General features: G+C 46.1%; 1 long non-coding RNA gene across 1 annotated transcript; it reads right to left on the minus strand.

Moving 5' to 3' along the window:
* On the minus strand, nucleotides 1-26,874 carry LOC129629852 (uncharacterized). The gene is made up of 3 exons (XR_008703350.1): nucleotides 26,718-26,874; nucleotides 21,695-22,052; nucleotides 1-335 (listed from the first exon to the last, which is right to left on the minus strand). It is a non-coding gene; the product is annotated as an uncharacterized LOC129629852 (long non-coding RNA).
* Between the last annotated feature and the right edge of the window lie 829 nt (nucleotides 26,875-27,703).

Here is a 27,703-nt window from a genome sequence, read left to right on the forward strand (position 1 = left end):
GAGAGCAGGAAGCCTGCTTTTTTTATTATTATTATTCATCATTTCTTACTATTCCAAAATCCACTGAGTAAAGCAACTTCACAGCTTCCTGAATCTGCGTGCTTTCAGATTACAATCATGTTAAGTTTGGCACATCAAATTCAAATAAAAAACTGCCAGGTCAGCAGCAGGGAGCCAGATGTTATGGTTCTGAGATAAGGGGGACTCTTCTTTCTGCAGCTTCAGACCTGCTGCCAGGCTTGGGCCACTGGCTAAGAGCACAGCCAGCCGAGTCCAGGGTCCTAGCTGGGGAGTCCAGGCCAGTTACCTCGCTTCTCTGCACCTCAGTTTCTCACCTGTAAAATGGAGATAATCGTCTACCTTGTAAGTTGCAGCAGAAAACTGAGCTCCTATATATAAGCCTGTAGAAGAGCGCCTGGCACGTTGGTTGGTTGTTATTTCCTGTATTAAGAAAAAACGGGAGCTTGAAGGAGGTCGGGTGGAAGCGTGGGTAGGATCACAGCAGGAGAGTTGCTCAGGGGATGGCCTTGAAGGTGCTTCTACCAGTCACCTTTAGTGCCAGTGTGAGCCGAGTGCCCTTATGTTGTGAAAGGGCCCCGCTTCGGTTATTTTATTGTGACTTGTGTTTCAATTCCCAGGCGCCCAAGCCAATATAGGACTTCCTTATTTTTCCTTCAACTGCAAAGTAAATCTACCCACCCACTGGAAAAGGAACATCTCCATTAAGATCTGATCTGGATTATCGAACCGTTCCCGCTCAGGGTGCACAAGGACTCCACATCCTGCTAAACCCAGAGCTCCCACACCCCTCCCTAGGGAAAGGAACTGCAGACTCGCAACCAGGGAGGGCCTTCACTGTGCACAAAATCGGTTCCCTGCACCTGGCCGTTCTCGGGATCCCCTGACTGCCCACAGCGCGGGAGAGCAAGCCCTAGAAACCAAGCAGCAGGCAGACAAAAGGCAGGGAACACAACCTTGAGTAAGCCTGCCGCCAACAACAGCTTGTGGTGAGAGCAGGAGTATCCCGAACTGGGGCTCAGCTCTTCCAGCGCAGCGAGAGGCCAAGGGCAGAATCACACACAGCAGCAAGTGAGCCTTGCACAGGGGCTGTGGCGCCTACAGCTGAAGGGCTGGAGGGAGAGCCTCCAACATCAGCCGGCAGCTTTTCTGAGGCATCTGGATTCTCAGAAAGTGGTGAGAAGCGCAAGATGCAGGAGAAAGCTCGGTAAACAGGCTGTGCCCCTGACCCTTCCCTCACCCTATTTCCTCTGTGAGCTCTTTAAACTGGTGGTGGTGGTTCGTGCCTAAGTCATGTCCGACTCTTTGCGACCCCATGGACCGTAGCCCGCCAGGCTTCTCTGTCCATAGGATTCTCCAGGCAAGAATACTGGAGTGGGTAGCCATCCTCTTCTCTAGGGGATCTTCCCAACCAAGGAATCCAACCCAGGTCTCCTGCACTGCAGGCAGATTCTTTACCAACTAAGCCATAAACCAGAGCTGTGGGTAAAGGACTGGGAGAGTAGAAGGTTGGTGAATTTGTTGAGACTTTGGCAGTCACCCGTGAGGAGAGAAGACTCTAGACCAGAGTGGTAGTGGCAATTTTGGCTAAACAGCCATCAAGAGTTTCTCCCTGCCAGCATGTAGGCAAATTCTTCAGAGTCAGCCTGATAAATTTGAAAACGTGACCCACTCCCACTCCACTTGGAAGTTACTTTTGCTCTACGTTAAATTATTATTTTGCTCTACATTTCAGTCTTGACATTTTTTTATTGACAGGTCAGCCTCACTTAGAATTGAAATAAGTTCACAGTGGCGTTTCATAATGGTTAAATGAATGACAACAACAAAGCAAATTATTATAAAACCCAGGGTTGGGAGGAATTCAAAGAAGCCCACTCTAAACAGTGCCAAGGGTAGGACAAACGGATATTTCTTGAGGGTAACCTGAATACAGAACAAGAGCTGTGAAAATGACCATACCATTTGACATAGTAATATTCTTGGAAGCTTGTTTTGAGGAAATAATTTTAAATGAAAGATATTTATGGCCATGTTACTTGTAAATAGCTCCAAAGTGGAAATACCCAAAATAAATCCACTAACTCAGAAATGGCAAAGATAACTATGATAGATTCTGTGAAAAGCTACTCAGAACAATGACAATATATAAAAGATTTTTACAAAGAAAAAAACTGCACTGTGTAGTTGGAGCAAAAGGGACTTGTGGCAACAAAGCCGGGAGAGGGTGGAGAATGGTGTTTCATTTGGGCAGAACGTGGGGCTTGTGAAAGGGGAAGGGACATGCAACTCCACTTGGAAGGCTGTGAGTGCCAGGATCAACAACGACGAGGCATGTGGATTTAAACACAAACCACGGGATTTCTCTGGTGGCCCAGTGGGTAAGACTCCATGTTCCCAATGCAGGGGCCCGGGCTCTATCCCTGGTCAGGGAACTAGATCCCGCACGCTGCAACCAAGAGTTCATATGCCTCAGCTGAGACCCGGCACGGCCAAATAAGTAAATAAATGTTTAAAAAACAAACAGAAACCAAGACCTGAAAACTCAGGAGGTCGTGATGTGAAGTGAAATTCTACCAGTCGTGTCCGAGTCTTTGCGACCCCATGGATTATACAGTCCATGGAATTCTCCAGGCCAGAATACTGGAGTGGATAGCCTTTCACATCTCCAGGGGATCTTCCCAACCCAGGGATCAAACCCAGGTCTCCCACATTGCAGGTGGATTCTTTACCGGCTGAGCCCCAAGAGAAGCCCAAGAATATGGAGTGGGTAGCCTATCCCTTCTCTAGGGGATCTTCCCGGCCCAGGACTTGAACTGGGGTGTCTTGCATTGCAGGGAGATTCTTTACCAACTGAGCCATCAGGGAAGCCCAGGAGGTCATAGTCATAAACAATTGGAAGACTGCAGAAGAGGAGGTGGTGAGGAATGCGGTTGATCACCTCAGTGGGCATGGGTTCAGTGGCCAGTCCTCTCTCTGCCCCTCCAGTGAGTGGCTAATGAAAGGCAGCCCTGAAGCCGGAAGCCAGTGTGCAGGTCAGTGGCTTAGAGCAGGCAGGACTCTGAACAGGAAATGGCTAAGACAGCCTTTCTAGCTGTCAAAGGAAGTTGACGTAATGAAGACAGGGCTCTGGGAAGATGTTGCTCAATTAGTAAGACCTAACACTTCAGATCATCTCTGAAAAAGAAGCCCAGGTGGTAACTTAAAAAGGTAAGACGCAGGTCGAGAGGATTAGATAAAACAATATAGCTGAAGCCCTGTGCCAACTGGGAAAGGCTTTATACTTTTCTCTGGAGACTAGGGAGTCACTCTATGAAAAAGGCTGCAAAGTTAGCTGGTTCGTTCTTAATTCTAACCCTACGTGGATAGGTGGCTTTATAAATTCTTTCAGTTCTAGTTTTGAACAAGTAGTGGCAAAATTGTATGCTTGTATCTTTGACTCTTTTTCAAGAGATTTCTCGTGATCTTTAAGCCAGCCTATTTAAATGAATCAATTGAATTAGAGAAACAGTTTAAAACACCAAATCAGCCATGATTGGCTCCATGAGGTTTGTATTCTGAGTATTTTAATTGCACAACCACTCCATTCATCATTCGTGCATTCAGGGCAATCTGGAGAGGAGTACGTAGGGTAAAGTGTAAAGAAACAGGTACAGAACGCTACAGATGACAGAAATAGAGAAATATGAAAGTAGGGACACGTTATACAGATTGTCCTTCCTGCTGACCACAATGAGTAAATAACTCGCCTCGTTGCAAAGAACAACGTTTGATCTTTCTTGTCTAAGCGTATCACGTGGCTCCATGAGGCCGGTACATTCTGCTCGCTGCGTTCTTGCACTTACATGTCTCCTTACCGTTTGGCTTGCCAGCCAGGACTCTGCTTCTGCTTCATGCTTCAGAGAGATCAAGTTTCACTTCCCATTGTTTGACTCTTCTGTACCTCCCCGCAACGCACCCACCTTCTGTGTCTTATAAAAATGAACACTTTCTTTTGATTTTCTTCTTGTAAACACTGGTCTAAGGCTGTTTTCTCTTCCTGCTGCTGTGAACCATCACGTGTGGTATTAAGCCCAGTTGTCTGAAGAGATAGAGCAGGACTTCTAGCTGAGAAAGGTAGTCATCTTGACTTGATACCAGTTTATCCTTGTGATGAAAGTACCATTTCATTTTTGATGGCCTTAATTTAGCATTTATCCTGGGGGCTGGGTTTTGTGTTGCCTTTATAAACACGCGCACACACAGAGCCTAGTTCTTTTTAGGCACTTCTCCAGCTGTGAGTTTAGCAAGCCTTTCTGGTAATGGGGAGACAGACAGAATTACTGCTCCAAACATTCCCCTGCCACTGATCCAGAACATGTGTTATCATATCACACGCTGTAAATTGATTCCGAATTCTTGCCAACGGGGCAGAGTCTGCATTCCAAATACCTAAGACCCTGGGACAGGGAGTTGTAAAAGAGAAATATGCCATGCTTCCTTCTTTAGTTTGAAGTGAGCACAAGTAAGTTTGCTAAACATATTTGAGTCTCAAAGTATGTTTTTTTTTTTTTTTCTGAAAACATAGAACAAGCCCGTGAAATCTCTATACCTCAGTGAAAATAGACTTTATCCTGAAAGCTCCCAGGTCCCCTGATTGTTAATGTCACTTCCAATCTCTTGGTGAAGGGTGGTTGACAGGAAGGAGGGCAAGATGGAGGGGGGTTCACATTTAAGATGATAAAGTGACTCTCGTTCAGCTGGTGAGAGACGTAAATAGTCTGACCGTGATGGTCTCCTGGGAGTAGAGGTCTAGGATTTCAAATGGTATATAAACAGTTGCAGAATCTCTGAAATTACTCTGGAAATTAACTCCTAGCCCAGATGGTAACGTGAGGAATAAACATCTATTTTCAGTCCTGTGCTGTCCTGTATGAATGCCCTGAGCTACCGTCAATTTATTTCTTGTTCATAATAATTGTAGATTATGGAACAAATATCTCCAAAACATCTCTTTGTTTTTGTAACTCTTGAGGACTGAAGGTGGGAACTGGGAGAAGAGAGTAAGTGTCACTAGGAACTTGGCATTGGGAACAGCCCGGGGATAAGCAGGCAGGCTGATCTCCTCAGAAGTTCAAAGTCCCAACTTGGTTACCATGGTGATACCATTCCACTCCATAATTTCACCTGACAAGGTCTCCATTGTGTCTTCACTCCTGAAGACTAGCCCATCCCACTCTTCTTTGATCCAGGTCTTCTCATTAGATCCTAAGAAACAGTCATAAATGCACACATAGGCACCGGGAATTAACACTTGTAACAAATGAGTTAACGCCACCAGTGGGTGAATTGCCAGATCAGTTACTCAAACTTTATAGCCGTGGCATATTCTCAGATCGCACTGTATGTGGAAGAGTGGTGGTGTCGTGGTGCATGGCTTGGTTTTCCCCGAGTGTAACAGCTACTGCTAACTAATGAAATCTGGCTAGCTGCATAATTACCCCAGTTGATTTTCAGGTTGGTCTGGTATAATAACGACATTATCTGCCAGCCTTGGGGAGGCCTGGCTTCCAGAACCAGTTTGTGGTCAGCGAGCTGAGTGATTTCTACTCACACTCTCGAGGGCTCTAGTTCTTTAACAGTAAGGTGGAGGAGTCAAGCTGGTATTGCAGCCTGAAGTTGTCCCATAGATCTCAAGTCCAATGATTCCTTTCCTTATTGTTTCTTTCTTCTCTGAGATTAATGCTTTTACTGTACATTTCTAGGCTGATTTGTTTGATCTTGCCAATTTTAAACCTTTAGGAAATGAAAACAATAATGTTTGAAGGAGGAAGTGTATATTCTCAAAATAAAGGCATTTGAACCTTATTATACAATTTTTAAAGGTGTAATTATGTTTGTTTGGGAGAGGCAATATATAAGATTATAATAGAAAAGAATGATTCAAGTCTGTTTAAGTATAATAGGTGTTTACATTTCCTGAGAATCAAGCTGTGAATCATGTTTATAAAACTAGATTTAAGTCTGTAGCAACGTAAGTGGATTCTTCTTAGGTCAAGACATGTCTATATATTAGAAGTCTCTCTTGAGGAATGTTCTCCTATGTTTATTTCTTTGCATCTTGATACAGGGCTTCCCTTGTGGCTCAGCAGTAAAGAATCTGCCTGCTGATGTAGGAGACGTAAAAGACTTGGGTTCAATCCTTGACTGGGGAAGATCCCCTGGAGGAGGGCATGGCAACCCACTCCAGAATTCTTGCCTTTAGAATCCCATGGAGAGAAGAGGCTGGCGGGCTACAGTCCATGGAGTTGCAAAGGGTCAGACACCACCGAAGTGACTTAGCACACACGCATACACACCCTGTTACAACGTATGTCATGGTCAGCATTTTGCTATAAAAGCCACTCACTGTAAGTACTTGGATTCGTTGACCTGGGTCCCATCATAGAATGTTGGAAGGAAGGAGGTCTGCTCTAGCTGGTTTTGAGATGAGAATATTTAAGAAGTATTTGTAAAAAGGGCTGGAGGAAATTCTCCTGTGTAACTTGGAGGAGGAGATGATTGTTGGTGGTGTAGTGGCATGCAGGAATGGGTCATTTTTAGTAGGGAGTGAAGGTAGGACTCCTTTAAAAGATGACATTTGAACAGAGTTAACTTGGCAACTATCTGGGGGAAGAGCATTTTGGGCAGAGTATGGGCCAGGGCCGGGGCAGGGGCCTGTGGGAGGCCAGAGTGATGAGAGAGAGAGAGTTTGGAAGATGAGCTCAGAGGCTGAAGAGTTGGGCGGAGTGAGCCTGGCCTCCTGGGCTTTTGCTTTGCAAAGAGAGCAGAGTGGCCTGATCTGATGGGCATTTTGGGGGTCCTCCTGGCGGCAGCGTTGAGGGTAGACGGTCCGAGGTCAAGGGTCAGACAGCCCGTGTGAGGTCCCAGTTGAGCTGGCCATCTAGCTTAGAGGTATTACTGACTTGGAGCAGGTGTGAGCAGGAGGGACTCGGAGATAGTCAGATGCCAGATTTTAAAAGAAGAGTTTGTGGGATGTGACTTTTAAAAGTGAAGCCAAGAATGATTCCAAGCAACCCAAAAAGTGGAGTTGCCCTCACCTAAGATGGTGATAAAATAAAACTTCCAACTCCCCCCAACAAATCTGTATTTTCCTATTTTGAAAACGGTCAGGGGACCTTCCCTGGTGGTCCACTGGTTAGGAATCTGCCCAACAATGCAGGAGACACAGGTTCAACCCCTGGTCCAGAAACTAGGATCTCCCATGCCACGGGTCAGCTGAGCCCTGTACGCCGACTGTGGAAGCCCGCGTACCCTGGAGCCTGTGCTCCGCAGCAAGAGAAGCCCCCACAGGGAGAAGCCTGCGCACCACGACCAGAGAGGAGGCCCTGCCGGCTGCAACTAGAGAAAGCCCTCACAGCAACAAGGACCCAGCGCAGTCAAAAATAAATAAACAAAATTTAAAAATAATTTGTTGTTTTTTCAGTCGCTCAGTCGTCTCTGACTCTTTGTGACCCCATGGACTGCAGCACGCCAGGCTTCCCTGTCCTTCACCATCTCCCAGGGCCTGCTCAAACTCATGTCCATTGAGTGGGTGATGCCATCCAACCATCTCATCCTCTGTTGTCCCCTTCTCCTGCCCTGAATCTTTCCCAGCATCAGGGTCTTTTCCAATGAGTCAACTGTTTGCATCAGGTGGCCAAAGTATTGGAGTTTCAGCTTCAACATCAGTCCTTCCAATGAACACCCAGGACTGATCTCCTTTAGGATGGACTGGTTAGATCTCAGGTTGCTGAAATAGCCACTTTCATTTCAATTATCACTTCAGTTTGTTCACAAGCTTATCTCTTTTTTCACACCATTCTGTGTGAGAACACATCTCTTCCCTTCTCTCTCTGCGTGCCCCTAAAGGGCTAGTTCAAGTTCCACATCCTGGAGAACACCTCCCCTGACTACATCCCCAGCAAGATATTTCTGCTGATCTCTTCAACGTGCTTATCTGTCAAGGCTTATTGTAATCAAGTAATAATATTCATGGGATGACTGTTGAGTTTGTTTCCTCAACAGCTATTTCTCCCTCCAGTTTTTAGTCATCCGCTTCTCACCCCACCCCCCCCGCGACTCCCTCCATTTATTGAGATACAATTGACATGAACGAAAGCGGGTTAGACATAAGAGACTCATGTTTGATCCCTGGGTGGGGAAGATCCCCTAGAGGAGGGCATGGCAACCCTCTCCAGTATTCTTGCCTGGAGAATCCCATGGACAGAGGAGCCTGGCGGGCTACAGCCCACGGGGTTTCACAGAGTTGGACACGACTGAGCGACGTAGCACGCACACAGTATTAGTCTTGGGCTTCCCTGGTGGCTCAGATGGCAAAGAATCCGTCTGCACTGCAGGAGACCAGGGTTCAGTTCCCAGGTCGGGAGGATGCCCTGGAGAAGGAAATGGTTACCCACTCCAGTACTTTTGCCTGGAGAATCTCATGGTCTCCTGTCTGCCAGGCTATAGTCCATAGTGTACCGAAGAGTGGACATGACTGAGCGACTAAGCACGCTCACAGTATCAGTTCTAGGCGCACTATACAGTGACTTCATGTGTGTGTACATCGTGAAATAAGTTTAGCCACGGTAAGTATAGCTAACACTCACCGCCTCACATCGTCACGCTTTTTTGTGTGTGATGAGACCTTTAAGACCCACTCTTAGCCACTTTCAAGCGTGTAATATGTTGCTCAGTAGTGCTGTACATTACAGTCCCAAGACTTACTCATCTTATGACAGGAGTTTCTAATTACCAACTCTCTTCACCTGCTTCACTCACTCACCATCCCCGACGTCTGGCAGGCACCCGTTTTCCTGTCCATTCTTCAACTTTTTTTTTTTTAACATTTAAAATTTTATTTATTTACTCGGCCATGTTGGTCTTGGTTGCATCCTGTAGGATCTTTTGTTGCGGCTCAAGGATGCAGTAGTTGCTCTGAGGCATGTGGGATTTTAGCTCCCCAACAGGGATCAAACTCGAGTCCTTTGCATTGCAAGGCAGATTCTTCGCCACTGGCCCGCTGGGAAGTCCCGTTCTTCAACGCCTCCTTTTACTCCTCTTCCTCACTGAGAAGTCACTCAGCAGTGACTGCCGCAGTCTGCGTTCCCTCAGACTTGGTCACTGTCGTGCCCCAGGCCTGTGCTGCGCCTTCAAGCCTGACCTCCTGCATCCCGCCCGGGGTCTCTTCCTTCAGTCACCCCTGGAAACCACTGGGACGGCTTGTCATCACGACGTCTTCATACGTTTCGAGACAGTTAGTGACGAGAGCCCTGCTGACTCGCTGCTCGGGCTCCTGGCACGGGGCTTGGGGCGGAGGCGTTTCGGGGCTGTGCGTGTTGCACAGGGGTGAGCAGATTCCACACAAGAGCCTGCCTCACTGAGTCCACACAGCACTCAGCTCCCAGAGAAACATCACCTGTCGCAGTGCAGGAGGTAAAGAACTCTGGGGAAAATGCTGGTGTCATTTCCACTCACTTTCCCTGCTGTTTAGGTATCTGTATCACAGGGACCAAGGCAGTGAACTTTACAAAGGGGGCAGGGAATCTCCATTTCCCAGGCTCACTGTTTCTCTCCCTCCAAGTAAAGGTTCTGGGCTCCCCATCGGGGCACATGCTTCTGACTCCCACCCCGGACTGTGTCTCTGGGCCCAGCTCCTCTTCTGAGCATCATACTACTGACCACAAACCCACGGCTGTCCCTGGAAATGTGTAGGCTCCTCAGACTCCAAGTATTCAGAATCGAATGAGTAATCTCTCCTTCCCCGGCTGCTTCTCTTCTTCGATTACGTCTCTTGGTTTTTGGCTCAGTGTCAAACTAAACTAGAAACTTGATGTCATTTTCAACTCTTTCTATTCTCTTAATACTGGTTGTAGTGCTACTCCGACTTTTCCCATTAATGTCTGGCCCTCTATTCCCCACTCACACAAGGGCTGATGTGTGTTCCCTGAAATGCCCACCTTGATGTTGCCACCAGGGATCCCTCTAAGGCACAGACTTGATCATTTCCCTGCTTTAAGACTTTGAATGGGCTCCTCCTGCCTATGCGATCATGTCCACCTTCTTAGCAGAGCCTGCCAGGCTGTCCTCCCTGAAGCCTGGCCACACTTCAGCACTTCTTTACTCCCTCCCCTCCCCTACTCACCCCAAGTTTGCATTTCCGGTCTCACTGAATTTCCCAGTTCTCTGTTTTTCTCTATTGTGCTCTTTTCACACAGAGTAACTTAGCCCTTTCTTTCTTTCTTTGGCTGCACCATGCAGCCTGTGGGATCTTAGTTCCCCAACCAGGAATTGAACCCGTGCCCCCTCCCATGGAAGAGTGGATTCTCAACCACTTAACTGCCAGGGAGGTCCCATCTACTCACCTTTCAAGATGAAACGATGAAAATCTGTAATTTTGAAAATAAATATAGCAGAGATCACCCTATGCCTAGTAGTGTACAAAGCTACACCCTAAAATCTGTCACAAGCACCCCTGCCCTCAAGGAGCAGCAGAGTGGTGGAGCCAGGTAGATGGACAGTGGCTTTTGTAACCACACAGAATGACCAGTGCTGGTGGTCCAGTCCTCGTCACCTGGGGGTGTCTCTCTCAGGAGGGCTGGCACCTCTCTCGCCCATAGAGGCAGAGCTCTTCACCATCTCCTCTCTGTTCGCCTCAAGTATACTTGATCACCCTTTTTTTATTTTACTGATCTTTGGACCCCTAGCCCCGGTACATCTTCTATGTCTGTTTCAGAACCCATGGCGGTATCCTCAGAAACACTGACCAGAGTCCCCCGTGTCCTCCACTAGACTCGATCCAAACGGCAGCGAGCATGGGGATGGCAGCCGTAGACGTCCCCTCCCAGCGTCCTCCGACAGGTCTAGAATGAATACCATTCCTCTAGCAAACTTTCTAAATCTTTTTTAAACCTCTGACCCATTTTTATCATGTCTTTCCCCTACAGAATCTATAGCGGCTTCCTGTGGCTGAACACAGGACTATAACCCGGTTACCAAGTCACTGATTCCTTCGATTCCACCCTGATGGTGGGGAAAGGAGAACGTTGCCCAGAACTGGCGCAGAAGGGCTCAGATTCATCCCATTGGTTACATTCACTGAGGTTAAGAGTCCTCTTCTGAGACACAAATGTGTCTATCTGGTGTTCAGACTCAGAGCACAGTATTTCAACCAAGTAATTTCAAGTATGTATTGACTTCCCTGGTGGCTCAGACGGTAAAGCGTCTGTCTACAATGCGGGAGACCTGGGTTCTATCCCTGGGTCGGGAAGATCCGCTGGAGAAGAAAATGGCGACCCACTCCAGTAACTATTGCCTGGAAAATCCCATGGACAGAGGAGCCTGGTAGGCTACACAGTCCATGGGGTCGCAAAGAGTCGGACACGACTGAGCAACTTCACTTCACTATTGACTTTGAAGCACGCGGTGACCATGGCTTACATGTGTGTAGGGAAGGTGATCTGATGCTTTTCCAGTTCTGAGGAATTGGAATCTTTACTGGAAGGGCATACCTAAGACAAAGTGCGACTTGAAGAATATTCTTGTTCTGGGTGTGGTTGTGTTGGTGTGAAGGGCCAGGGCTCCTGGAGGACACTGAACAATCAGGATTGTGCCCACGGAGGGTGACAAGCAGGGAAAGTTCAGGGAAAAGAGAACTAATTAATAAATTCTTCTCTCCCTTTAATTATTTAATTCTTATTTAGGATTCTGATGGTATACATTCTTTGCAAACCAGTTGTACATCTTTTGGGGTGGTCACAACCTAAAGGGCACAGGTCAAATTCAAACTCATTCAGAACTTCCGCTTCCCCACTTGAACCACATCCTCACCTTAGGTCACAAGCTACCTGCACTCTAACTTGCCATAGCTGCCCTTACTTCTGATTTTGGACTGCTGTGCTTACCCAGGGCTAGAATGTTACCTAAGACCTACCACCTCTCATTCATTTACTCAGTCAACAAATATTCACTGAGGGCCCATGTTTGTGGGATGACACTGGGAGGGGCCACGAGCACCCGTGTGCATCAAGCAGGTCTCCACGGCAACCTTGCTCTTGTTTGGGTGCTTTTTCCTCCATTAAAATTTTAATACTCCAGCCAATGTTCCTTTCTATTTTTTTAAAGTTTTTTTTTCATGCGGACCATTTTTAAAGTCTTTATTGAGTTTGTTACAATATTGCTTCTGTTTTTATGTTCTGTTTTCTGGCCAAGAGGCATGTGGGATCTTAGCTCTTTGACCAGGGATTGAAACCGTACCTCTGCATTGGAAGGGGAAGTCTCACCCCCTGGATAGCCAGGGAAATCTCTGAGCCTATATTTTCTGAACCAAAAAACAAGTAAAACACCTGCCATGAGGTATGATGATGGATCAGGATATATGAAATCCAGTCTGCTCTGGAAAGTGTAGGGCTTCCAAGGTGGTGCTATTGGTAAAGAACCAGCCTGCCAATGCAGGAGACCTAAGAGACACGGGTTCGATCCCTGAGTGGGGAATATCCTCTGAAGGAGGACATGGCAACCCACTCCAGTATTCTTGCCTGGAGAATCCCATTGACAGAGGAGCCTGGCGGACTATGGTCTGTAGGGTCACAAAGAGTTGGACACGACTGAAGTGACATAGCGTGCACCACGCTGCTCTGGAAAGCATAACCAGCATGCTCCTTTCTGTGCGTACAGACGTACTGTCTCCACTAAGAGCGGGAACTAAGGAAAGAAACATTTTTCTATTAGTAGACAAAGAAATGGAAGTTGCCTAGCTTGGGGGACAGCAGGTTTAGGATAAACTTAATCATGATCTTTAGTGGATAAAAGACTACAGAGGAGCAATTATGAAAAAGACACAATCTTCTAGCCTCTCCATTTTAGAATCTGTGTTTTTAGAAAGGGATGATGGTGATGGTTTAGTCGCTAAGTCGTGTACGACTATACAGTCCATGCGACCCCATGGACTGCAGTCCACCAGACTCCTCTGTCCATGGGATTTTCCAGGAAAGGCTATGGAGTGGGTTGCCTTTCTTTCTCCAGGGGATCTTGCCGACCCAGAGATCAAACCCGGGTCTCCCACATTGCAGGTGGTTTCCTGCATTTCAGGTAGATTCTTTATCAACTGAGTCACCAGGGAAGCCCCAAAAAGGAGTGATAGAAAACTCATAATTTTGTGAAGTTGAAAAATGAAAGGTCCCTGAACACTGTTCAGGGTGTGATCCATACAAAATAGGAAGGAGCCTCTGCATTCAGAGGAGTAAAGGGTTTTTAAAATAGCCATCAAATGTACTTAATGCCTCTGAACGGTACCCCTAAAAATGGTCAAAATGGTAAATTTATGTTAGATATATTTTAAACACACACACACACGTATCCATGAAAGAAGGCTAGAGCTAACACACTTGCAATTGTTAAGTATGTCCCTTTTAAGAAAACTATTTCATAGCACTCAAAATATACCCCGGTAGCTTGGTTGTTAAAGAATCCACCTTTAATGCAGGAGACCCCGGGTTGATTCCTGGGTTAGGAAGATCCACTGGAGAGGGGATAGGCTACCCACTCCAGTATTCTTGGGCTTCTCTGGTGGCTCAGATGGTAAATAATCCACCTGCAATGTAGGAGACCTGGGTTTGGTCCCTGGGTCGGGAAAATCCCCTGGAGAAGGGAATAGCTGCCTACTCCAGTATTCTGGCCTGGAGAATTCCATGGACTGTATAGTCCAGGGGGTCACAAAGAGTCGGACACAACTGAGTGACTTTCACTTCACTTTAAAATATATCAACTCCCCAATATTTCTAAGGCTCATATAATATCCTCAGTTTTCCTGCAAAAGCAGAGCACTCTTAAAAGGAGAAACACAAACTGTTAGCCCATAGCCTTCTGGCTTGAATCTAGATGCAGAATGATTGGATATCGTGGTCAAAGCATTGTCTCTTTAACTTTGTCTGTGCAGAATTTCAGTCAAGGCTGGGGAAGAGTACACCTATGAGGCTGGCTGGGTTGGACAATATTTTTTACATCAGATAAAAACATCTAAGAACTGAGTGGAGAAATATGCATTCTTGGGCGCTCTTCATTCTTGACTTTTCCCCTTCCAGATCCTCTTTCCTCCACTCCTGAAGTTAGAAGTCCCTTCCACTTTGTTCATGGAACAATCAGGAGCCTAACTTGTAAACTGAAACTACAGTGGTTACACCATTTTGTCTTCCAGCTGTCTTGAGAAGAACACTGACTTTCTTGTCCTGCTTGAAAAGAGAAATCTTTTCTAGTTTCAACCTTCCAGAAAATGATGTCAAATTAAAACAGCTCAGGAGGAGACCTCCCTGATGGTCCATTGGTTAAGACGCCGAGCTTCTCATGCAGGAGGCATGGGTCTGATCCCTGGTCAGATAGCTAAGATCCTGCAGGCCTGCCGCCTCAGTAGGGTGAAAGAAAAATAAAAAGACTTAAAAAAAAAAAACTATGAAAACAAAACAAAAAACACCAACTCAGGATGACTTGTAAGAAACACAAAAGTGTTCCCTCAAAAGAAAATCTTATCTAAATCTTTAAGAATCTATCTAAATGGATATATCTGTATATCTAAAAATCTTTTATATATATATATATATATTTTTTTGTTCTTCAATTTTATTTTATTTTTAAACTTTACATAATTGTATTAGTTTTGCCAAATATCAAAATGAATCCGCCACAGGTATACATGTGCTCCCCATCCTGAACCCTCCTCCCTCCTCCCTCCCCATACCATCCCTCTGGGTCGTCCCAGTGCACCAGCCCCAAGCATCCAGTATCGTGCATCGAACCTGGACTGGCAACTCGTTTCATACATGATATTTTACATGTTTCAATGCCATTCTCCCAAATCTTCCCACCCTCTCCCTCTCCCACAGAGTCCATAAGACTGTTCTATACATCAGTGTCTCTTTTGCTGTCTCATACACAGGGTTATTGTTACCATCTTTCTAAATTCCATATAAAAGGTCAAAAAACTGGTGTCTCCCATCCCCCTATTGTAGTCCTTTGAATTATTTCCATGGGTACTGTGTCTGTGCCCTGACTCCTGTGAATGCTCCTGTTTTTTCAGGCTTCTGCTCTGAGTGTGATGAGATGGGCTGGTGGGTTACTGACAAGCCCTGCCTCATTTCACAACAGAGACTCCAGAGTCCACTGAGTTTGGGAGATGATTTTCAGAGCCAGCTGGTCATTTCAAAACACAAAGTTGGACTCAGCTTGCCATTACTGCAGGCGCCCTACCTACAGTGACTTAAAGGACTTTTTGATTTGGAGGGAATAAGGTCAAAAGCCACTTCAAAAGCATCTTTAGAGCTGGTAGTTCAGTTCAGTCCAGTCGCTCAGTCATGTCACTCTTTGTGATCCCGTGGACTGCAGCACGCCAGGCTTCTCTGTTCATCACCAGTTCCCGGAGCTTGCTCAAACTCATGTCCATCGAGTTAGTGATGTCATCCAACCATCTGATCCTCTGTCATCCGCTTTTCCTCCTGCCTTCAATCTTTCCCAGCATCAGGGTCTTTTCTAATGAGCCAGTTTTTCGCAGTTTTTAGAGCTGGTTAAGGCGAGTCTTATTTCAGTAAAAAGCATAAATTTTTGAAATTAAGGTTAGAGCTGAGAGGAGAAAAGTTACAAATTTCTTTAGTTCATTTGCTTGAAAAACCAGAACCCAGCTCGAAAATCAAACTGTCCAAAATCTGGGTCCAAGAAAGGTATTCCTGTGTCAGGAATTCTACTTGAAAGATCAGAGGTACGCTTTGTCCCTATTTTTTTGCTCCCATATGTTATACTCTTATAGGGGCTCTGGGGCAAACAGTCAAGGGAACTGAGGCTTAAGCTCAGTGCTCAGTCTCATCCGTTAACGGATGGCCTCTTGTCTGTGAGATTAAAAAGAACCTATCCCAGGAACTAAGAGCCCTTGAACAAGGCCTTTAAAGTCCAGCCTCTTTTGCAACCAAATAAATGCTTTAAAATGTATTTGCTGCTGCAGCAGTTTTTAAAAAGTGATATAGGTATATCACTTTTTTTTTTTAAAAAGAAAAGAAGACTTTGCATCATGACTCCCACTTAAAACATACAGGTCCATTCAGCTTTCAACCGGCAGCAGTTCTGGTCCACAGCGCACCGGGAACAGTGTGTGCTCAGTCACTCGGTTGTGTCCGACTCTGGGAGACCCTAGGGACTATAGCCCTCCAGGCTGCTCTGTCCTTGCGATTTTCCAGGCAAGAATACTGGAGTGGGTTGCCATGTCCTTCTCTAAGCATGTACAGTATGCTAAATTAAATAAGCCAGTCACAAAAGAATGCTGATTCTACTTATGTGAAGGATCTAGAAGAGTCAATTCATAGGATGTATTCAGTAGAATTGTGAGGTTGCGAGGGGCTGGGGAAAGGGAAATGTGAGTTATTGTTTAATAGGTACAGAGTCTCAGTTTGGGAAGATAAAAATGTTCTGGACACGGATGGTGGTGATGGCGGCACAATAATGTGAAGCACTTAATAGAACCAAGCTCCACACTGAAAAATAGTTAAAATGGTAAATTTGATGTTGTATCTGATTCACCACAATGTAAAACATTAAGTGTAGGCCCTCCTCTGGTAACAGGTATCTTTCCTAGTTATTTTAAGGTGGTGTTATCTACATCTGGTTCCCAAAGCATACTGCAAGGCTGGTAAATTTAGTTTCTCTCTTAGAAAATACTTCTCTGGTGGCTCAGTGGAACAGAATCTGCCTGTTGGTGCAGGAGACACAGGTTCGATCCCTGCCTCAGGGATGCCACATGACTCAGAGCAACTAAGCACGGCTGTTGAGCCCACGGGCTGCAGCTACGGAAGCCCGTGCTCCCCAGAGCCTGTGCTCTGCGACGAGAGAAGCCACCACCACGAGAAGCGCCGTAACCATAGAGAATGGCCCCTGCTGCACCCCACTAGAGACAGCCTGAGCATCATCGAAGACCCAACCTGCCAGAAATAAATACATAAATACAATTACTAAAAACTGTATATTTGAATGCTGCCAAGGGAGTAGATCTTAAAAGTTCCCACCACAAGAAAAAAAATGTATGTGAGGTGACCAATGTGAACAATGTGGCTATCAATTCACAAAATAAATATACAAATATCCAATCATTTTGTTGTACACCTTAAACTTATAGAATGTTATATATCAATCCTACCTCAATAAAACTGGAAAACGGGTCTCTTGTTAAATTCTTGTGATGTATTTAAGGGCTCTGTTAGTTAGGTTTCAACATAGTATATGAATAAAGAAATGTTACATTAATGTTTTATTAGGAACTCAACCCACTCCAGTGTTCTTGCCTGGAGAATCCCAGGGAAGGGGGAGCCTGGTGGGCTGCGGTCTATGGGGTCGCACAGAGTCGGACACGACCGAAGTGACTTAGCAGTAGCAGCAGCATCAGATCTGAATGATTCGTGCTCATAAATTTGGTTCAGCTCTTAGGAAATATGTTTTGAATCACAACTGGGCACTTGGTGACTCTCAGATCGCACTTACTGTCTGCCTGCAGCGGGGGAGGTACACAGCTCTTTTCATAATTAGCCTCGAGCAAGAGTTGATGAAACCCTTGATAAAATACCTTCTTGGAAGATGCTGCTTTCCTCCTTCTTTCCCACCCCTCTTTCCCTCTTTCCTTCCCACGTGAATACCACACAAAAATTATAGTTTGTAATTCTTTTTCCTTTCCTTCGTTTTTTTTTTTTAAGTATTAGCGTCAGTGTTGGATGAGAACGTCATTTCTTTCTAAATGTCCACGTTCTGGTCTGGGACCACGTCTGATTCCTCCCCAGCCTAGGCAGTGACCTTTTAAAGAGCTGGCAGATCACCCACCATCAAATCAGAACCTTCGGTGCAAAGGACACTGCCTGGGTGTCTTTCCCCCAGTGTGGTTGCTTCTCCGGGGGAGGTGGGCGGGGAGCGCGCTGGGAAATGCAGCCCTCTGGTCCCTGAGTTCCTCTTTCTATTTCTGCAGTTCTCACTTCCCTTCCCATCAGAACCTCCTGGTGGTGGGAGCGCTCTCTCCTCTCCTTTCCCCGTCATGTCCCTGTCTTGTCTTCCTCGACACCTCTTCTGGCCTGCTCCCTGCGGCCCTGCCATAGCTGCTTTCTCTGTCTTCACACCTTGAGTTCCATTTCCCCCAAGGTACTGGCGGCGGTTCCTACAGTAAACTCAACTCCACTTTCAAGATCTGCTTCACACGTGCAATCCCGCTGGGACATTCCCAGCTCTTCTGCCCTGCAGACACTGGGGAAGAGAGTCCTGCCTTCAGGGTCCTGTCACTAGCTAGCCTACACCAGCCGCCTGGGGTGAAAGCAAGGTAGCTTGTGTATAGGTCCCTGATGCCCCCCGGAGGGTCAGAGAGAGATTTTAGGGAAGTCTTTACCTCCTGCTGTTTCTGGGCGCTACAGGTCCCCATTTTACTGTAACGGTGTCTTCTGGAAAAATAGAAATGAAATAATATATTGGGTAAGCTGCCTCTGAGGGCTTCCCTGGTGGCTCAGATGGTAAAGAATCCACCTGCAATGCAGGAGACCCAGGTTCAATTCCTGGGTCAGGAAGATCCCCTGGAAAAGGGAATGGCTACCCACTTTCTGCCTGGAGAACCCCACGGACAGAGGAGCCCGGCGGGCTACAGTCCATGAGGTCGTAGAGAGTCGTACTCTACTGAGCGACTTGCACACCTGTCTCACACACACAAGCTGCCTCTGAAGCGTAAAATCTCATGAGGGCCTTTGCAACTGGGCAGAAATTCCAGTCCTGTACAAGCGTCTAAATTCCGTCTTGGCTGACTCTGCTTAAAGGATTCCTGCTTGAAAACTGTGCATCTTTTCATTCTACCGTGCTGGCTTGGTTAAGCCCCGCTCATCCATGCACTGCTATTCTGGGATGTGTACAATTGCCTAGACATGCTCAACTGGTCTATTTCTGCATTTTATACAAAAAAAAAAAAAGAGTCTGCCCTTGGTACTGGTTATATTACACATCAGTCCACAAATGCATTTTTGCAAGAATATAATTTTGTGTTCTACCTCAACTTCTTTTCCATTTCCTGCCCTGTCCTGCAGTGTGGCAGAGTTGATCTCTGCCCTTCCTGAGGTTCTCCTGGCTCTGATCCCGAGATTGTGCTGCAGGTCTGGGGTCTCACCCGGCGTGGGGCCCAGCAGCCGGCCTCTGCACACAGAAGCTCCCTGCCACAGCACCGTTCGCCCTGGCCCGGCAGCTCTCAGCTGCTGCGGTGCTGTGTCTGGGACGTGGGGTTCCTTGCCCATCGACATGCTTCTTCCCCTTAGGAGGGCAGCTAAGCAACAGCGTCCAGCTCCCCTCAACTCCAGGACCCCCAGCTTTCCCCTTCTTTCCTCTTCTTCCCAGCAGCAGGAATTTCTAGTAGCAGGTAAGTCTTCCCTTTGTGTTTCTGGCCAAGGTGCTTTCACTACACCCTCTAATCCTCTCTCCCTCTTGCCTTTAAACCAACAGTTTCCTCTAACTAGGAATCCACTCCCTTCTCTAGGGCTCAAGCCTTTGGGGAAAGAAAAAAACACAATAAAGCCAGTATTTCTGCTTTCCAGCGTGGCCCCCTAAACGGCAAGCAGGAGGCCCCAGCTGAACAGTAAAGGGAACCCCAACTCTCATTTCAAGTCACACTTTCAGCAGGAGATTCTGAACATGAGCATGAAGGATTTTATTTATTTATTTAGGGGTGATTAAAATATATATTGAAGGGCTACTAGGAGCACAAATTTATAGGCATACAAAAAGGTATTCTCAGTTCTCAATGCATGCTCAGCTGTGTCCAGCTCTTTGCAGCCCCATAGACGGTAGCCCTGCCAGGCTCCTCTGTCCATGGGATTCTCCAGGCAAGAATACTGGAGTGGGTTGCCATTTGCTACTCCAGGGGATCTTCCTGATTCAGGGACTGAACCCGGGTCTCCTGTGTATCCTGCTCTGCAGGTGGATTCTTTACACAAAAATGTGTAATCACCCCCAATTTCCAGGAATTTATTTTTTACATCAATTTTTAAAAATTTAAGTATAGTTGATTAACACAGTGTTGTGTTAATCTCTGCTGTACAGGGTCTTCCCTGTTGGTCCAGTGGCTATAATGCAAGGGGCCTGGGGTTCGATCCCTGGTCAGAGAACTAGATCCCATGTGCCACAGCTAGGGGTATGCAAGCCACAACTAAAGATCCTTGATGCTGCAGCGAAGACTGAAGATCCCATGTGCCTCGACTAAGACTCAGCTCAGCCAAAAAAAAAAAAAAAAAAATTCTACTGTACAGAAAAGTGGTTCAGTTACACATACATACATTCTTTTCTTAATTATATATTCTCTTCCATTATGGTTTATCGTAGGATATTGAATATAGCTTTCTGTGTTATACGTAGGACTTTGTTGTTTATTCATTTTGTATATAAAAGCTTACATCTCCCCAACCAAGAATTTTTAGGTCTCTAATTAAGGAATACCCTTCTTTCCGAAGTTGTTGTCTAGTCTTTATATAAACATGTGTGCATACATTAAAAAGTTGCACGTCTCAAAAATTAGTTCATGAGTTATTCAAACTCTCTTTTCTGGAGAAAATAAGCAAGGCATTTCTAGGTTTTTGAATAATATTCCCCCTATACTTTAAGATGGCCAAACAGGCCCACACCTCTGGCTTGTCTACTCATTTTTATAAGTAAGAACGTGAAAAGTAATTACAAACAACTCACAGGTATAGAAAATCTATTTTCACTCCGTGCACGTCTAGGAGAAGCACCCTGCTTCCAGCCTAAACGTCGTTCCAAACTCGGCCTCATTCAGCAGACTTTTAATTATGGCGCAGGGCTGGTCAGGATGCTTTCCCCATTTCATTTAACGATTGGTTCAGTTCCCACACAAGCAGCTACTTCACGAGCACTTTAAAATAATTTCGTTTTCAGGATATTAATGGATATTTGTATATGAACCTACAGTTTACAGAATACTCTAGATCTATTATTTTTTGGCTCCTCATAATCACTGTGAGTAGTTGTGGGTTTTTTTGAAGGACTTTTAAAATAGCATCTGCAGCTGACATTTGCCTACAGATAAGTGCTGAGGATGGGCTTACTTAATGAGGGGATTCCCAGCCAGCTCTCTGGGGATGTACAGAAGATGCCTGCCTTTGACATATTAGCATAACCATAACTCCTCCCATCTTTGTCATTTTTGTGGAAATCTGTGAATAGCTTTACTTTGAATATACTACACACTGAAATACTCAAGTGGTTCTGAAAGTGTACTAAGAAAAGGGTTATAAAATAAGATCAGTGGGGAAAAGAGTTTTAATTTATACAAGCGTGTGTGCATGCTAAGTTGCTTCAGTCATGTCCAACTCTTTGCAACTCCATGGACTGTAGCCCACCAGTCTCCTCTGTCCATGGGATTCTCCAGGCAAGAATACTAGAGTGGGTTGCCATGCCCTCTTGCAGAGGATCTTCCCTACCCAGGGATCAAACCCAAGTCTCTTATGCCTCTTGCATTGGCAGGGGGGTTCTTTACCACTAATGCCAGCTGGGAAGCCCGAATTTATACACACACACACATATATATAATTTTATATGTAATTTACATATAATTTAAATATGGGAAACCCTAGTGGCTCAGCAATAAAGAATTCACCTGCAATACAGGAGATGCTGGTTCGATCCCTGGGCCGGGAAGATCCCCTGGAAAAGGAAATGGCAACCCACACCAGTATTCTTGCCTGGGAGATCCCATGCACAGGGGAGCCTGGTGAGCTTCGGTCCATTGGGTCACAAAGAGCTGGAAACGACTTAGCAACTAGACAACAAGAGCAACACAATTTAAATATATATGTCACAATCAAAACTGCAAATAAGTTTTACAACCCAGAAGGTATTCAGTCCTAGAGAGTGAGAGAGAGAGAGAGAGAGAGAGACAAAAAAAGAGAGAGAGAGAAATCTTGCCTTTCTCTTAATAAGATTTCTAAATCTTGGAACTTCCTCTCCTTAGAAACCTAAAGGGTAAGAACACAAAACGTGAGAGTTAGAGGCAATCTTTCTTACAAAAATAAACATTTACTCTCTCTCACACACACACACACCCCCGCTAAAACGACAGGAAGAGTTCCTCATTTCTTTTTTGTCTCCAAAATGTAAATGAAAGGCTTCTTTTATCCAGCTGTATTTCCAGGGCGAGTTGACATGGTCACTTGAGACGTTACTGGAGCCAGAGACTAGAAGTCGCCTTCGAGTCCGCTCCCTTCCCCTCCCCCAACCCACCCCAGCCGACCAGAGCTTCAGTGTCCTCTGCCCATCCTGGAAGGTATATTTACGGTCTGTGGACGTCTCTTCCTCCTCGCCCTAATCCAAGCCTCCACCGCTCTGAGCCGAATTATCACACAACCCGTCTCCCCGTCGCCCCGCACAGTCTCCCCCGCACACCAGGAGCCTCCCAAACGGACCTGCCGCTGCAGAGCCGTGAAAGAGGCTTTGGACCGTGGGACGAAATGCTTAGAACTTCAACTTCTCCCATCCTTTAAAATGACTATTCTTCTGTATTCTATAATCCACATATGATTTAAGGATAAACTTGCCTATATTGGTGTGCAGGTTGTAACATTTATTGATGCTGTTGCTGCTGCTGCTAAGTCGCTTCAGTCGTGTCCGACTCTGTGCGACCCCATAGACGGCAGCCCACCAGGCTCCCCCTTCCCTGGGATTCTCCAGGCAAGAACACTGGAGTGGGTTGCCATTGCCTTCACCAATGCATGAAAGTGAAAATGAAAGTGAAGTTGCTCAATCGTGTCCTACTCTTACTGACCCCATGGATTGCAGCCCACCAGGCTCCTCCATCCATGGGATTTTCCAGGCAAGAGTACTGGAGTGGGGTGCCATTGCCTTCTCCGAACTTTTATTGATAGCTGTGTACTATTTAAAAAGTTCGGTGGCCACTACTCTACACGGCAGTCAGAGTGAATTTTAAAAATGCAGATCAGATCTTGTTAATTCTTTAGCTTAAACTGCTCAATGGCTTCCCATCATCCACAGAGTCCAAAACCTGTGGCAGCTCCTAGAAACCTGGAAACACATGCCTCGTCTCTGACCCTGCAACCCTGCCCCTGCCCTAGGCGTGCGGCTCTGTGCCCCCTGCCTCTCGGCTCCTCCTCTGAAGCCAGGTTTTCCCCCACGGGAAAGCACACACACCCTGCCCTCTGCCTCTATGAAGCTTTGTGTGTGTGTTTGTTAGTCGCTCAGTTGTGTCCAACTCTTTGTGACCCCATGGACTGCAAGCCGCCAGGCTCCTCTGTCCACGGGATTAAGTCTCAGGTGTAATATCTCTTCCCTGACAACCCCTGCCCTGCACACTGTCCTCTCTCCTATACCAAGTGTCCCTGCGTTCAACTCTCTTAGCACCCTGCATGCTCCATCATGGAACTTAGCAGGGTTGCTATTATACATGTATAGTGTTTTGTTCAATGCCTTCCACACGAGGCCAGAATCTTCATGAGAACCTCTTAACCACTGTAACTCCCAGCACCTAATAAGGGCACAAAAGAAGAACAAAAGAATGAATTCAAGTAACAACTCCTACACTCACACTTGATTCCTGAGAGTGAGAGGGCCTGGGAGGGTCCGCAGAGCATCACCTCAGGAACCTCTGGCATTTCTGGGGTTCATCTGCCCTGCTCCAGACAACTTAATTCTGGGTCCCAATGAGCCATCTGTTTCTCTATGAGGCCTTTTGAGAGGCCCATGAACAATCCCTCCCTAGCATCCTCTGGAAAGCTTTATCCCATCACTTAGGGATAAGTGAAAAGAGAAAGCCGCTCAGTTGTGTCTGACTATTTGTGACCCCATGGACTATACAGTCCATGGAAGTCTCCAAGCCAGCATACTAGAGTGGGTAGCCTATCCCTTCTCCAGGGGATCTTCCCAACCCAGGAATTGAACCAGGGTCTCCTGCACTGCAGGCGGCGTCTTTACCAGCCGAGCTATCAGGGAACCACCTCCTTTCCCTTCTGTTTCTGCACCAAGATTGACTGTCTTCGGGACTTGGAGCTCATCATTTATCTCTGGGACTGGTGTAAAGGAGGCATTTCATAAGTGACTGGAGAGCTCTGGTATTATAGGTCCTTTTATTAAAAAAGAAAAAGAAATGTTTCAACTTGTTTAATTTCCAGAATTATCAAAAAGTTAAATTTATTCCTTAGACAAGGCAAATGCATTGGGAGGGGTATCTTTATTTTCAAAAATTTCATTGAAGTAAGGTTGATTTACAATGCTGTGTGTTAATTTCTGCTGTAGAGCACAGTGATTTAGTTATACATACATGTATTCTCTTCCATGATGGCTTATCACAGGATGTTTAATACAGTCCCCTGTGCTCTACAGCAGGACTTTGTTGTTTATCCATCCTATATATACTAGTTGGCATCTGCAAACTAGAAAGATGTAGGAAGGGAGGGATATAAAATGTAGTGTTTCACAGACAGCACATTTAGAAAATGCTAAATCTAAGGAAAATCAGTGGCCCATAAGTAGGGTGACCATACAGCCGGTCTGCCTGTCACAGTCTTGATTCACACCCGTCACTCTGGCTCCATTAGAATCAGCCCTCATGTTCACTCTCAAGAGGGTCCCAACTGGAATGCCAAACCATACGGTCACCTCCAGTGCACAAATCCCAGTCCCACTACCCCACCTGCTCCCTCTTTGTTCTCTATGTCCATGAGTCTGTTCCTGTTTTGTAGATATGTTCCTTTGTGTCATATTTTATATTTCACATATAAGTGATATCATATGGTATTTGTATTTCTCTGACTTAACTTCGCTTAGTATGATAATCTCTAGGCCCATTCATGTTGCTGTAAATGGAATCATTTCACTCTTTTTATGGCTAAGTAATATTCCATTGACTTCCCTGGTGGCTCAGATGGTAAAGCGTAATATTCCATTGTGTAAATATGCCATATCTTCTTTATCCATTCATCTGTGGATGGACATTCAGATTGCTTCCGCGTCTTGGCTATTTATTTACTTTTGGCCGTGCCGGGTCTTCATTGCTTGCCTGGACTGTGTCTAGTCACGGAGAGTGGGGGCTCCTCTCTTGCTGGGGTGCAGGCCTCTCACTGCGGTGCCTTCCCTTGTTGAGAGCACAGGCTCTAGGGCGCCCGGGCTTCAGTAGTTGTGGCTCGTGGGCTCAGTGGCTGGTCTCGCAGGCCCTAGAGCGTGCTCTCAGTGGTTGTGGCACTGAGGCATGTGGAATTTTCCCAGACCAGGGATCGAACTGGTGTCCCTGCGGGTGGATTCTTATCTACTGCGCCACCAGGGGAGTCCTTGGCTATTTTAAGTAGTGAACATAGGGGTGTGTGTCTCTTTTCAAATGATAGTTTTGCCTGGGTGCACGTCCAGGAGTGGGGCCGCTGGGTCATACGGCAACTCTATTTTTAATTTTTTAGGGAATCGTCATACTGTTTCCCATAATGGCTGTACCAATTTCCACTCCTGGTGGAATATAAGACTTGCTTTGATATATTAAATGCTTCTTTTACCCTTCTTAAGAACTGGCTTTGTTGAGGGGGTGGAATAAGAGAATTAACAGTCTGCCTGGTTCTGCTTTTTTCTTCTCCCTCTCAGAGAAACTAACTTAAAAGGGAGGATGACTCAAGAACCGAGCGTAAGCCTGGAATAAACAGAGAGTACATGGACGTTGCTTTTGCCACATCCATAGGCCGTAAGAAAGAAAAGGAAGGAAAAGACATTCTTGATGCTCTTTGCGGTAATTACACAACATGGAAACATTAGGTAGTTAGAAAAATGCTTTCTTGGAACTTAGAATGAATTTAAAACACAACAAGTAATTGTTTCTGTTTTTATGACACCAACCTCATACAGATCACTTATATTCATATCTAATAGCTTGGTCCCAAACCAAACGTATTTGATTCATGTAGTATCTACCAGATTTTACTCACAGGAGATTCTTAATCTTAGCCCCTGAGCTGTTTAACTTTTAAGCTTGGATCCTAATAAGGGTTCAACTTGCTTGCTTCAGTACCAAGAACTGCGGTGGAACAGTTACCATACAAGGGCAGGAAGGCTTCCAGGGGGGACGGGGGCGGGGGCGCGGCTCGGGCACAGTGTTATGTAACCGCAAGGGGAGTGCTGCGAAGGGAAAAGCTCCCTCTGTCTTCCTTCAAAATATTAAATGCTAAAAATGTCTCAAAGACATCTAACAAGCACATCTGAGTTGCTGGAGTTAGCAGCTCAAATATAATTAGACCCAGAAAATCAGTTCAAGCGGATGGGTTTATGGACTGCTATTTCAGATAACTTTAGATACTTGGTGTCCCCAAGAGACAGTTGTAAAAATGTATGTACAGTATGTTTCAGTAAGAAAAATGTCATTTCCTTTTTCATTGACAATGAGTTATGCAAGTTGACCTACAGACCATCTCCAAACAAGCTGCATTCCAACAGCTCCCTCCTAAGTCAGTGGCTGGGCTGGAACATAGTTTCCCATGGAAACAATTTTAGATATGGTGGTTCAGATGGCCAGATATGGCCAAGAAGCCCATTAACCTAATTTTGCTACAAACTCTGACCACCATGTATGACAGACAATGCTTTTCTGTACGAAAATGTTTCCTAACTTCTCAGCTGGGATTCCTGTAACTCACCTTTCCTGGCTGGCAGGAGTGGGGAACGCCCTGAACGCAGAGGCTGCTGGGGTGGGCGGTGGAGGCTGGCCCGGGGTGAGGTGGGCTCCTCCACAGCAGCAGCAGGGCCCCCGAGGTGACCCGAGGCCTGGGGGTGCGAGGCCCTGGAGGCCAGTGTACCTGTGAAGGAAACCGCCATTACTGTGTTGGCAGTATTTTATTTCCTTTTGGCAAGAACCTCCTAAATGCTCAGAAGGGTGTGACCACCTTCCGCTGAGCACGTACTCTGCGCTAGAGCACAGCGTTCACTGCTGTGTCCACATCATTTCGCTGGATTTTCCAAGCAAAGTCAAGATCTTTGAGGCCAGGTGTTTCATCCAGATTTAAGAAACAGGCGGAGTGAGAGGGGGAGGAAGGGCCACAGATGGGCTGGGGAGTGGGCTGTGTGTGCTCCATCACATCTGACTGCTTACGACCCATGGACTGTATGCAGCCCGGCAGGCTGCTCTGTCCATGGGATTCTCCAGGCAGGAATACTGGAGTGGGTAGCCAGGCCCTCCTCCAGGGGATCTTCCTGATCCAGGGATTGAACTCACGTCTCCCGCGTCGGCAGGCGGATTCTTTACCTACTGAGTCACCTGGGAAGCAGGGTAGCCCTGGGGAGTGGGGAGCGAGGCACAAACTATTGGGGGTACGGTAGGCTCAGGCCTATTGTGCAACACAGGGAACACAGCCAATATTTTGCAATAACTGTAAATGTCAAGTAACTTTTAAAAATTGTATAAAATTTTTTAAAAAAGAAAAAAAGGGGCAGGAAAGCATAGGGATATTAACTTGCCTAAATTCAGAGTGAGAGCCAGTATGTGAACTCAAGGTTGTTTGATCCAAATCCGTATTGTTTCCCAGGGACTTAGGGAACACTTCCAACAGCTCATTTTCATTCAGTGGTTTTCATTAGGACAGTAATTATCCCCCTCAGCAAGTGGATAGGATTAACTGATTCAAGA

Source organism: Bubalus kerabau, chromosome 16, assembly GCF_029407905.1.
Source record: "Bubalus kerabau isolate K-KA32 ecotype Philippines breed swamp buffalo chromosome 16, PCC_UOA_SB_1v2, whole genome shotgun sequence".
Lineage (NCBI taxonomy): Eukaryota > Metazoa > Chordata > Mammalia > Artiodactyla > Bovidae > Bubalus > Bubalus kerabau.